The sequence below is a fragment of the Schistocerca nitens genome, chromosome 9 (genome assembly GCF_023898315.1).
Source record: "Schistocerca nitens isolate TAMUIC-IGC-003100 chromosome 9, iqSchNite1.1, whole genome shotgun sequence".
Lineage (NCBI taxonomy): Eukaryota > Metazoa > Arthropoda > Insecta > Orthoptera > Acrididae > Schistocerca > Schistocerca nitens.
This window is the reverse complement of record NC_064622.1, coordinates 232,420,485-232,432,020: the sequence shown is the minus strand read 5'-3', so window position 1 is coordinate 232,432,020 and position 11,536 is coordinate 232,420,485. Positions and strand designations below refer to the sequence as shown.

Genomic DNA, 11,536 nt, shown 5'->3' with positions numbered 1-11,536 from the left:
GAGTCAAAAACTCGTGACGCCAACGAGTTCCATTTGGGCTGTTCTGTGTGCACCAGGCGTTATTCATTCCACATACGTTGTCTCCTGATGAATTTACATATCTTTATAATGATATAAAGGCAAATATTCTTGCTAGAACAAAACCGGACGTTGTTTCATACACCAGTAACAAATTATTAGTACCCACTAACAAGTTTTTAAAGTTATGATCTAATGAAAAATTTCTCTTCACTCTTGCAGATGATAAACAGCATCACCGGAGGATCCGGGTCATCGTCACTTCGTAAGTTCATTTGCTGTTTAGATTAACAAAATAGTAGTTGTGTAGTTGAGTAGTAGAGCTTGAATGAATGTAATTTACATAATTTTAACTACAGATTGTACGTAGAGATTCGAATGGTAATATAGTTACTGATTAGAAAGAAATGTACCGTCCTGTAGCCAAACATATTCTTGGAGATGGAGCACGAAATCGTTAATAAAACATAGAGTTAGTACTTTGGTCGTGACTATTCAAGACTTTCCTCGGCATCATAGTTTCGCTACATCACATATACACTGAATAGCCAAAGAAACTGGTATACCTGCCTACTATAGTGTAGGGTCCCCGCGGACACAGAAGCACCGCTACCCGACGTGGCATCGACTCGAATAATGTCTGAAGTCCCGCCCGGTTAGTCGAGAAGTCTGATTCACTGCTTTCCGGGCGGAAAGGCGTGCCGGCTCCCGTCACGAATCTGCCGGTCGGATTAGAGTCGAGGTCCGGTATGGCATTCAGTCTGTAGATGGTTTTTAAGGCGGTTTTCCATCTGCCTCGGCGAATGTGGGCTGGTCTCCCTCTTTCAGCGTCAGTTACAATACGTCGGCGATTGCTGCGCAAACACTTTCTCCACGTACGCGCACACCACAATTACTCTACCACGCAACCATTGGGGCTACACTGGTCTGGTGTGAGACGTTCCCAAGTAGGTCCACTGGGGACCGAACCGCACAATAACCCTGGGTTCGGTGTGGGGCGGCGGTGGGGGGAGTTAACTGCTGTAGACTGTTGTGGGGTTGTGGACCACTGCGGCTGCGACGGATCCTCTCCGTCGTTTCTAGGTCCCCGGTTAACATACAATACAATACAAGTGACCAGGCACTCTTCATTCAAAATAACTCAAGTACAATTGCTTGGAAACAGCCAAAACATTCGTCCAGTTTCGCAAGCCTTAGGAAGATGGGCAGGTATTTGGTGTTTTAACGTCTTGTACATATAGTGGTTATTACATGCTCGAAACGGACAACGATGAGAAAGGATATCGAACTTCTCTCTACCACAGGAACCAAACTGATATTTGATTTAAGTTATATGTGGAAGCTAAAGGGCACAGAAAGCATAAACGTGAATAACTGGAAGAGGAATTGAGCCCCGCAAACCAGAAAAGGAAGGAAGACTAGGGTTTAGCGTCTCGTCAACGACAACGTCATTAGAGAAGTAGCACAAACTCAGGTTATGGAAGGTTAAAGAATCAGTCGACGGACGGTGTTCTTTTCAAAGGGACCACTCGAGCATTTACCTTAAACGAGTTAGGGAAACCACAGAAAACCTACTTGTCGACGGACGGGCGGTATTTGAAACGCTGTCCTCCTCCATGGGAGTCCAATGCGCTAACCACTGAACAACCTCTCTCGTTGGCGGCTGTCCCAAAGAGCAGTCCAGTGTGTGAACCATAAATCCGTATTACACGATTTCAAGGCTGTACATGAAACGTTATTGACCTCCCTAATATAAAACGAATCACATGCTGTGTAGTTGTCTGAAGATTTCGCTATAAAATTGATCTTTGTCGACGGGTATAGCATGCAGTGGTAAATAGTTAGAGGGTTCATGTTTTCCGTTCCATTATCTGTATAAATTAGTTAGACGACAATCGTTTCAAACCTTATACTGCATAAAGCAGTAATGTTTTTGCAAATTGTTTCACTGAGATGAAAGAAAGCGGATTAAAGCCGATGTGATGTATCACCCTTGATGCATTCTTTGGAATGAAATGATTAGGTGAGAATTTTTTGCGGCGTTTGGTTATCTGTTTGTAGAAACAGTTCCATGACAGAACAACTGCTCTCTTTGATGTGAAAGTGTATGGTATCGCGAGATTATGTAGTCTGATAGGAGCAAGAAGAATGTGTAATGTTACAAAGATTCTTCATATTGTGAAAGCATGTTTACAACACTACTCAGATGACGGGGAACTAAAGAGAGTTTTAAAACCTGTGGTTCAACGTGTATTGCAATTGTATGACAAAGGCGTTTCCAAACCATCTAGTATGTTAGAAATGCAAACAATACTTGCACAGCCTAACCATTTCCTCTCCTCACCTAATTAAGCAGATGTATTGAATTCTGCACCACACTGTGATTACAAAGAAACAGAGACTTGCGTCACAGTTCCAAAATCTTTTTGGGTTTTGATAACATCCAGCAACCTTCACAGCAACTAGTGTGTTTCATTTTCTAAACTTTTGAGTGACATTAGAGGAAGGGAAATGTTCAGTAGAAGATTGTGAGAACATTAGCAACAGTTCGTTAAATCTGAAGCCAATTCTTGAGATTATATAGAATGTACTGCCAAATGTGTTGTCAATTAACCCAGTTTCTCTCTCTTTTTCAGCTTTCGGCGTCCCGGTAAGAATTCCTGCCACTTCTAACGACATAATGTGATACTGATTTTCCTAACTACCATAGCAAATGGAAGTATTATCTGACCGTCATCTGACCCATGTGTCTATGTAATGCATGCGCCAGGGAAGTATCTAATTGTGTAGCAAGTAACTCATAAGTACATCACCAGGGTTATTTTAACTATACATTTATTAAAATTTTCATTGAATTGGATTAAAAATCATTGAAATGGGAATAAATTTTAGGTACATATAATATTTCAACAAACTTCTTAGACAATATTTTTTTCCATTTTCTAATTTAATTTTTATAATTAAAGAAAGAGGAGTCGAATGTGCTGAAGCAAAACTCACATCAACAAAACGCACAAGTTTATATCTAGCTGCTGTTAATGAACAAAAACTTGTCACAGTCCAAAAAATTCGTAAGTTAAATGACAGATACCATAGGGCATATCAGTATTTTTTAATATGTTTGTATATGTGTCCAGCATAGCCACGCTATTGAGATGAGTGACACATGAGCCAGCCGTTTTTACTGATAATGACTATTGGCTCATTAAATCAACTGAATTAAGCTTTTTAACTCAGTATAAAATTAATTTTTCAGCTGAGTGAGGATGCTAATGATGTAAATTAAAAAGTGACATCGTCAGTTCCTAACATGTAACAGCCTATTCTCACGTAAAAATAGCGATCCGCACCAGCTGCATGGTTAGCTCTACACATCTACGGCCGTACGATTTCCTTAGTTTAGCGGAAATATTGTTTCTGTCACCCTGAACAGAAAAATGATAAAATAATTCCTAGAACGACGTTCTGTAACTGAATATCATCACTCTAATATAAATTAAACAATTTAAGCAGTGAACGCCACTTGCCGGCGTAACGCCCGACCAGAGCCTGCTAACAGTGCGAGACGTGCATCAAAGGCGCCGCGCCTCCGCAGCCGTTCGCACGACGGCGGTGCGGTATATACACGAACCATCCTTGTAAATCAAAGCATTTTTATTGAAAACCTTATCACAGTCCTGCACTAGTTCCTCAGATTACCGTGTATGTATAGGTAGCTGACGATGGCTGAAATTTTTAATCATCATCTTACATAGGAGAATGTATGTATATATCTACCAGATGAAAAATGCTCCTGTCAGAGCACGAGAGTGGCGAATATGCACCTCTTTAAAAGACACAGAGTTCAGGTGCCTCAATACTTCTTACGCCTCTCTGGAATAAAAATTGGCCTGTGAAAATAATCACGCTCTTCGAACACAGTGTTCTAAATCCTTTTACTCAGTCTCTCTCTGCAGCGAAGCCTTAATACTCAGCATCTCCCGCTCAATGATGCTATCTATATATGTCTCTTTCCCACTGACTCCATTTCCTCCCATTGGCACTTTCTCCTGTTTGCCTCTCCCTTGGTCACTGCCTTCATCCCTGTCTTTCGATCTTCCTTACCAGTGCCTCCTTCTTTGCTGTTTTCACTGCCTCTCTGGTCTATTGCCATGATCTTTGCCCGATTCTTTTTCCCACCCATTGCCACTATTTCTTTCTTTCTCGCTTACAGTCTGCTTCCTCTTCAACCACCACGTCGGCTGCTCTCCACACAGACCGAGCGAGATGGTGCTGCGTTTAGCACAGTGGGATCGCATTCGGGAGGACGACGGTTCAAACCCGCGTCCGGACATCCTGATTTAGGTTTTCCGCAATTTCCCTGAATCGCTTCTGGCAAATACCGGGCGTAGTTCCTTTGAAAGGACACGGCCGTTTTCCTTCCTCATCCTTCTCAAATCCGAGCTTCTGCTCCGCTTCTAATCATCCCGTTGTCGACGGGACATTAAACCCTACTCATTTCCTCCTTCTATCCTCTACGTAAATGTCCTTTTTGGGGTGGTTTACCCGGAGGCTTTAACCCTATCCTGGATTATAGAGGCTGATAGGTTCGCCATTCGTGGGGGGAGGGGTGTTCATATCCTCTCTCTTTTGCTCCCACTGCTACAATCTCGATCCACTATCTTGCTCTTTCACTTCCACTTTCTCTCTCCCACCACCACAGTCTCCATTCTCTTTTTCCACTACTAGCAATGTCTGCTCTCTCCCTATTCCACTGCCACTGTCTCTCTGCTACTCTCTTTCAGAAAGGAGACTGTATGGGAGTGAAGAGCCCATTATACAGAAAAAAGCGTCATGAAGTTTTATTGGCAAAAAATAGCGACCAAAAACATAGACTGGTGATCTCAAAACCCTTATGATGTCAACAGATACCCTGCCATATGTTCACTAAGTCAGTCAGAACTACGTTTACGACTCATATGGGATATTATTCACATAATTTGCGTGCATAAGTACGGTAACCTAGAACCTCCGGATCTCTGTAACGGGTGATGTTATCGCTTAATGTTTCGAGGTTTCCCGAAATAATTATTTTAAGAATTGTGGCAAAAATTTCTACAATATACCATGAACTGAAATTATAAAAGTGTCAATTTCTAGAATTGGTCCTTCTGGTACCCAAACATGTACCTTGATATCGGACCAAGATTTTCGAAATCGGGAAAACTGTGTTTCTAGATCAATGTGTAAAAGGTGTACAATTAAATTTTGAGCAATTTATGTGAATAGTTATCTAGATATTTGCGGTCAACAGTGAAAAACCGGCTAAAACCAGTTTTTGTGGTTTTTTTCATAATTTCGATAACTTTGAACCTCTGAATCTCGGTAACAGATAATAAAATCGAAAAAATTTTACGATTTCCCCGAGAAAATCATCATAAAAACATGTTCTAAAAATTTTGAAATTATAGAAGCAGTCCTCCACACCATCGATATTTTTGGTAGCTAGAAGTCACGGTTTTTCCAGGTGCACGCAACGTTAGATTCCGGTATTAAAAATGTCGGGTGACTGAATGTCCTCAAGCAAGTCTTTGAACTTGCATCTCCCTTGACCGTTATCCAACTCGTAAAAGGCAACCTACAGTTCAACACGGAACATGAAAAACGTTTGTTCTTGACAAAACTCCACATTATTGACAGGTGATTGCTAGGTTTGAAATGACGTTGGTTTTTGTTGCTGTTGTTGTGGCCTTCTGTCAGATGAGTGGTTTGAAGCAACTCTCCAAGCTTCCCTGGTTTGGCAAGCCTCTTCATCTCTGTATAAGTACTACAACCAACATCCATCTCTACGCACTCTCTGTATTCATCTCTAATCCTCTTTGTGCAGTTTTTTCCTCCCACACTTCTCTACAATACTAAAATGACGATATGTGATGTCTCAGAATGTGTACCGTCATTCGATCCCTTGTATCAGTGAAGCAATACAACAAATTTTTATCTCCTCAGCTTTCTTCAGTACCTCCATATTCTTCTTTAGACACATATTTCAGAAGCTTCCGTTCTCTTCTTATCTGAACTGTTATCCTCGTCCACTTTTCACTTCCACACAAGCCTACCCGTCAAGCAAATATCTCTAGAGAAGACTTGCTAACACTTGACCCTGTATTCTATGTTACGAATTTATCTTCTTTAGAAACGTTTTTCATGCCATTGCCAGTCCATATCCTCAGTACTTTGGCCATCGTAGCTACTTTACTGCCCGTAGAGCCTCATTTCATAAATCAATTCCCGCAGCATAGCATGATTTAATTTGAGAACATTCCATTCCCCTTTTTCTTATTCATCGTATATCCTCCTTTCAAGACACTGCCCACTTAGCTCAACTGTTCTTTCAAGCCATATGCTGTCTCTGACTGAATCACAATTCTTTTTGCCATTTTCCATATCTACAAGCTGTAAGTTACAATTTCACATGTACGCTACAGCTTTAGTTTAATTATTCTCTGCGTCTTCAACACATACGTTACAGTTTTAGTACATTAGATTCACAACCAGTAGCTTACAATTTTACTTACATCCACAACCAATATGTTACTAAGTTTGATTTCATCGGAAGAGTTCTACGGAGCAATTGCGATATATTTCAAAAAAAGGAAAAGGAATACAGCAACTAGTGTTTTACTGATAAATCAATTGTAAATCACCTCTTGTTGCGCAAACACCTATTGACAAGCCATGTCTTCTCAAAAATTAATTCATGTTATAGTGCTCACGTCATCATAGAATATGGAGTGACTATCATCTTTTGGGAAATTACAATTTACAATGCTTTGTACTGGAAACTGTGTGTATGTTGTATTGAATTAAATTCCTAAGAGTCGATTTATCAACATCATTTAATACATATTCTCTGTAATCATCAATGTTTAGGTGATTGGTGAATGTTTCACTCGTTATGTTTTTCCTTTTTTTTTGTGACTGTATATTTCTGCTTCCAGTCCTAGCAGTTCCGTAATGATGCTCCCCCACCCCCGACCCAATAATTCATTTTTAATTAAAATCATTTTCTTCCTATTGATGCATGGGTTGCCACATACGTCATTAACGGAATAATACAAAGTGTAAAACCACCTGTACACATCACACTTAATAACACTGTACATATTTGACGTACTCATGTGATACTGTAAGCTATCCATGTCTGTGTTACATATTTTAAATTTTTTTGCGTAAAATTTCTTCAATATATGCCCATAACGGATAGCAACAGGAAACGTCTTAGCAATATCTATAATAGCCGCCAAATTTTCCTTACATACGATATTGCCCTTGAATTTTGATTTCGCTAATAGAGCAGCGGTTTAGTAGCTACCTTCCTAATGCATTTATGGCCCATTTTTTCGGACTCTGAACATAATTTTGTCAAAATCAATGTTTGACAAAATTTGCATAACTTTTTTATAATATTGGAGCCTACAAGATATCTTATATAATTTGTTGTAATTGTAACTTATATGTTGTGGACACAGAAAAGATGTAAAAGTAGTATTGATTAATCTGCATTGAGTGTAATAGACACATTATCAAAATGAAGATGTAACTTACTAGCTACAGATGTTATGAAAATATAGTTGCAACATAATGGTTATATGTGTAGAAGAGATGAACTCAATGTGTTACGAAAATGTAACGGAAAGCTCCCATGACATGTTGACCTACATATAGAAGAGATGAACTCAATGTGTTACGAAAATGTAACGGAAAGCTCCCATGACATGTTGACCTACATATAGAAGAGATGAACTCAATGTGTTACGAAAATGTAACGGAAAGCTCCCATGACATGTTGACCTGCATATCTCAGCGTTTACCTCGTGATGGATCACTTCATCGATGGAACGATAATGACAGACGGCACTGAAATCGACGTAGGGTGGTCATGCTAATGTAGCTTATGCGCATTCGCCCCGGTTTCTGGTTTAGGCATCAGCCATTTGCAGATTAAAACTGCCTAGTTGGCAGCCGAAACATTATGGCTGGATGGCTATAACTTTCAGGTGCAGTAGATACCTTAGGGGTTGCGAAGCAACTCAAATCGCTTGATACGGGCAAGTCTTCAGGTCCCGATTGTATACCGATTAGGTTCCTTCCAGATTACGCAGATACAATGGCTCCCTACTTAGCAATCATATACAACCGCTCACTCACTGATATATCTGTACCTACAGATTGGAAAATTGCTCAGGTCGCACCAGTGTTTAAGAAGGGTAGTAGGAGTAATCCATCGAACTACAGACCTATATCATTGACGTCGGTTTGCAGTAGAGTTTTGGAGCATATACTGTATTCAAACATTATGAATCACCTCGAAGGGAACGATCTATTGTTACGTAATCAGCATGGTTTCAGAAAACATCGTTCTTGTGCAACGCAGCTAGCTCTTCATTCGCACGAAGTAATGGCCGCTATCGACAGAGGATCTCAAGTTGATTCCGTACTTCTAGATTTCCGGAAAACTTTTGACACCGTTCCTCACAAGCGACTTCTAATCAAGCTGCGGGCCTATGGGGTATCGTCTTAGTTGTGCGACTGGATTCGTGATTTCCTTTCAGGAAGGTCGCAGTTCGTAGTAATAGACGGCAAATCGTCGAGTAAAACTGAAGTGATATCAGGTGTTCCCCCGGGGAAGCGTCCTGGGACCTCTGCTGTTCCTGCTCTCTATAAATGACCTGGGTGACAATCTGAGCAGTTCTTTTAGGTTATTCGCAGATGATGCTGTAATTTACCGTCTAGTAAGGTCAGTTGCAAAGCGATTTAGGAAAGATTGCTGTATGTTGTGGCAGGTGGCAGTTGACGCTAAATAACGAAAAGTGTGAGGTGATCCACACGAGTTCCAAAACAAATCCGTTGGAATTCGATTACTCGATAAACAGTACAACTCTCAAGGCTGTCAATTCAACTAAGTACCTGGGTGTTAAAATTACGAACAACTTCAGTTAGAAAGACCACATAGATATTATTGTGGGGAAAGCGAGCCAAAGGTTGCGTTTCATTGGCAGGACACTTAGAAGATGCAACAAGTCCACTAAAGAGCCAGCTTACACTACACTCGTTCGACCTCTGTTACAATATTGCTGCGCGGTGTGGGATCCTTACCAGGTGGGATTGACGGAGGACATCGAAAGGGTGCAAAAAAGGGCAGCTCGTTTTGTATTGTCACGTAATAGGGGAGAGAGTGTGGCAGATATGATACGCGAGTTGGGATGGAAGTCATTAAAGCAAAGACGTTTTTCGTCGCGGCGAGATCTATTTACGAAATTTCAGTCACCAACTTTCTCTTCCGAATGCGAAAATATTTTGTTGCGCCCAACCTACACATGTAGGAATGATCATCAAAATAAAATAAGAGAAATCAGAGCTCCAACAGAAAGGTTTAGGTGTTCGTTTTTCCCGCGCGCTGTTCGGGAGTGGAATGGTAGGGAGATAGTATGATTGTGGTTCGATAAACCCTCAAGCACTTAGATGTGAATTGCAGAGTAATTATGTAGATGTAGAAATCCGAAAAACACATGGAATTACAGTTACGGTTGGAAAAAAATTAAGAATCTGACAAGTTGCTTTCCTTTACTTCCGCTAGTAGTCAGATTGCTCACCACCGTCTCCATTGTGACCATACGTTATCTTGAGCTGTGCAGTGTTTTGAGTTTAATTGATATTACTGAGCTCAGTTGGTCATTGTGAGTACCACTACATGGCTGTGGAACATTTTTTCTCATTAAGTAATAATTAGAATCACTGTATATGAGTTCACAGGCAATGATAGCAACATTCATCATATAACATTAAACTTCATTCCTTAAGACTGATAAAGTATATGCATAGCTATTTGAACTTCGTATTTGGGAGTAATGTGAAGTTAGAGTTTACATGCAGAAAATGTATAACAAAACTGTTTGCATGATTTATCTGTACCTGAAAAGTGAATGATTTTATACTCTTATGGCAGAACTGAGACTGTAGGTTATTCGCCAGTTGCCAGTGAATCGGGTTCTTTGAAGATCTCGCCAACTTATTGTTTCATCACATTTTACCAACGTATCACTAAGTAGTGCAACTGCCAATATCAGATCTGTGTTACAAATATATCGTTCCAATTAATTTGCGTTTCGAATGAATGTCCTTACACTGTTTATATTGCCTTTGTAAAGCTCCTGGTGAGTGCGCTGGAACATTGCGCTACTGACATAGCTAATGCTAATGGACAGACTGAACTAAACGCCGGGGTGGGAAACGAAATGTGTTAATTGTCTTATCAATGTGTTTATCACACATTTCGTTTTTGTTGAATAGTCTTCTAGTAGACCAAATTATTTTCAAATACTATTATAAATTATTTAACAGGATGCATTGATTCAGTTTATGAGTAACAAAATGGATTAACGTATTGATGTATAAATCTCTTAAGGTCACACTCTGTAGGCTAGGACTGTCATTTTCAGGCTGTCTCGTTACACATAAAAAAACTCTTATGGGTGTACGTAGTGTGGCAGGCGTCAAAAGCAGCCCCTCCATCTGGATTACTTACTGGACTGGCAACGTTTTTCACCTACTGATAACTACAGACGTTGGACTATGCATCGATCTGAGTAATAAATGCAGAGAAACTTTGTCAGACCAAATGACACTCTTCACAAAATATATCGTAGCCCTAATTGTCTGTTGGAGCTCGAGAACCGACGTTTTGTACCGCATTTTCCTTCCTGGAGTGAAATCGTCGAATAGCGTCTTATCCGTAGCAAAAAGTCATCGTAAAATACTCTCAAGGAAAAAAACCTTTCAGCACTGTCAAACATCGTCGATAAATTCGTTTCTGCATATGATGTACCGCGATTTAACAAATTAGGCATCACTATTCAATACAAATTTCTTCCAATTAATTGTTAATGCAACTGTATAGCAATTCTTTTATTAATATTTCTGTAATAACAGCTGTTTGACGCACGTTTTATGGACGAAAATAATAAAAGAATAATTTCATTTACATCTACGAAATATCAGTGACAGGTCTTGGTGTTTTCGCATTCTTTTCCTTCATTGACCGTGGTATGCGTATTCTTCAAAGCACATGGTACTATTGTCTGGGCATTTTCCAGAATCCACTCAGCGTCTTCTCTCAAGGACAATCATCATCTGGTGGACGCGGATCTTCTGACAGTGGATCGGGATCATCTGGTGGTGAATCTGGATCATCTGGTGGTGGAATCTTCGGTAAGTTTGCTAGCTACCAGGTGTTAAAATTGCTTCAATTACGCCTATTAGCCAGGACAGACATAGAAAGGATTTGATAGTTTTAACCATTAACCGTAGCAATACCAATCATTTTCAATAACGTGTATTACCACGCGGATTGGGACGGTACTTTTTTTAATGCAATAAAAAATTAAAGGAAAATAATTTGTTAATCTAGCAGATTTACATTAGCAACATATTTTCTAGAGAGGTTCTGATGTGTAAGTAGGGCGCAGAAACAGAAAATATG

General features: G+C 40.0%; 1 long non-coding RNA gene across 1 annotated transcript; it reads left to right on the top strand.

The window, feature by feature from the left end:
• Positions 1 to 233: 233 nt before the first annotated feature.
• LOC126203144 (uncharacterized) lies at positions 234 to 11,266 on the top strand. Its single transcript, XR_007540228.1, has 3 exons — positions 234 to 283; positions 2,655 to 2,668; positions 11,151 to 11,266. It is a non-coding gene; the product is annotated as an uncharacterized LOC126203144 (long non-coding RNA).
• Positions 11,267 to 11,536: the final 270 nt, after the last annotated feature.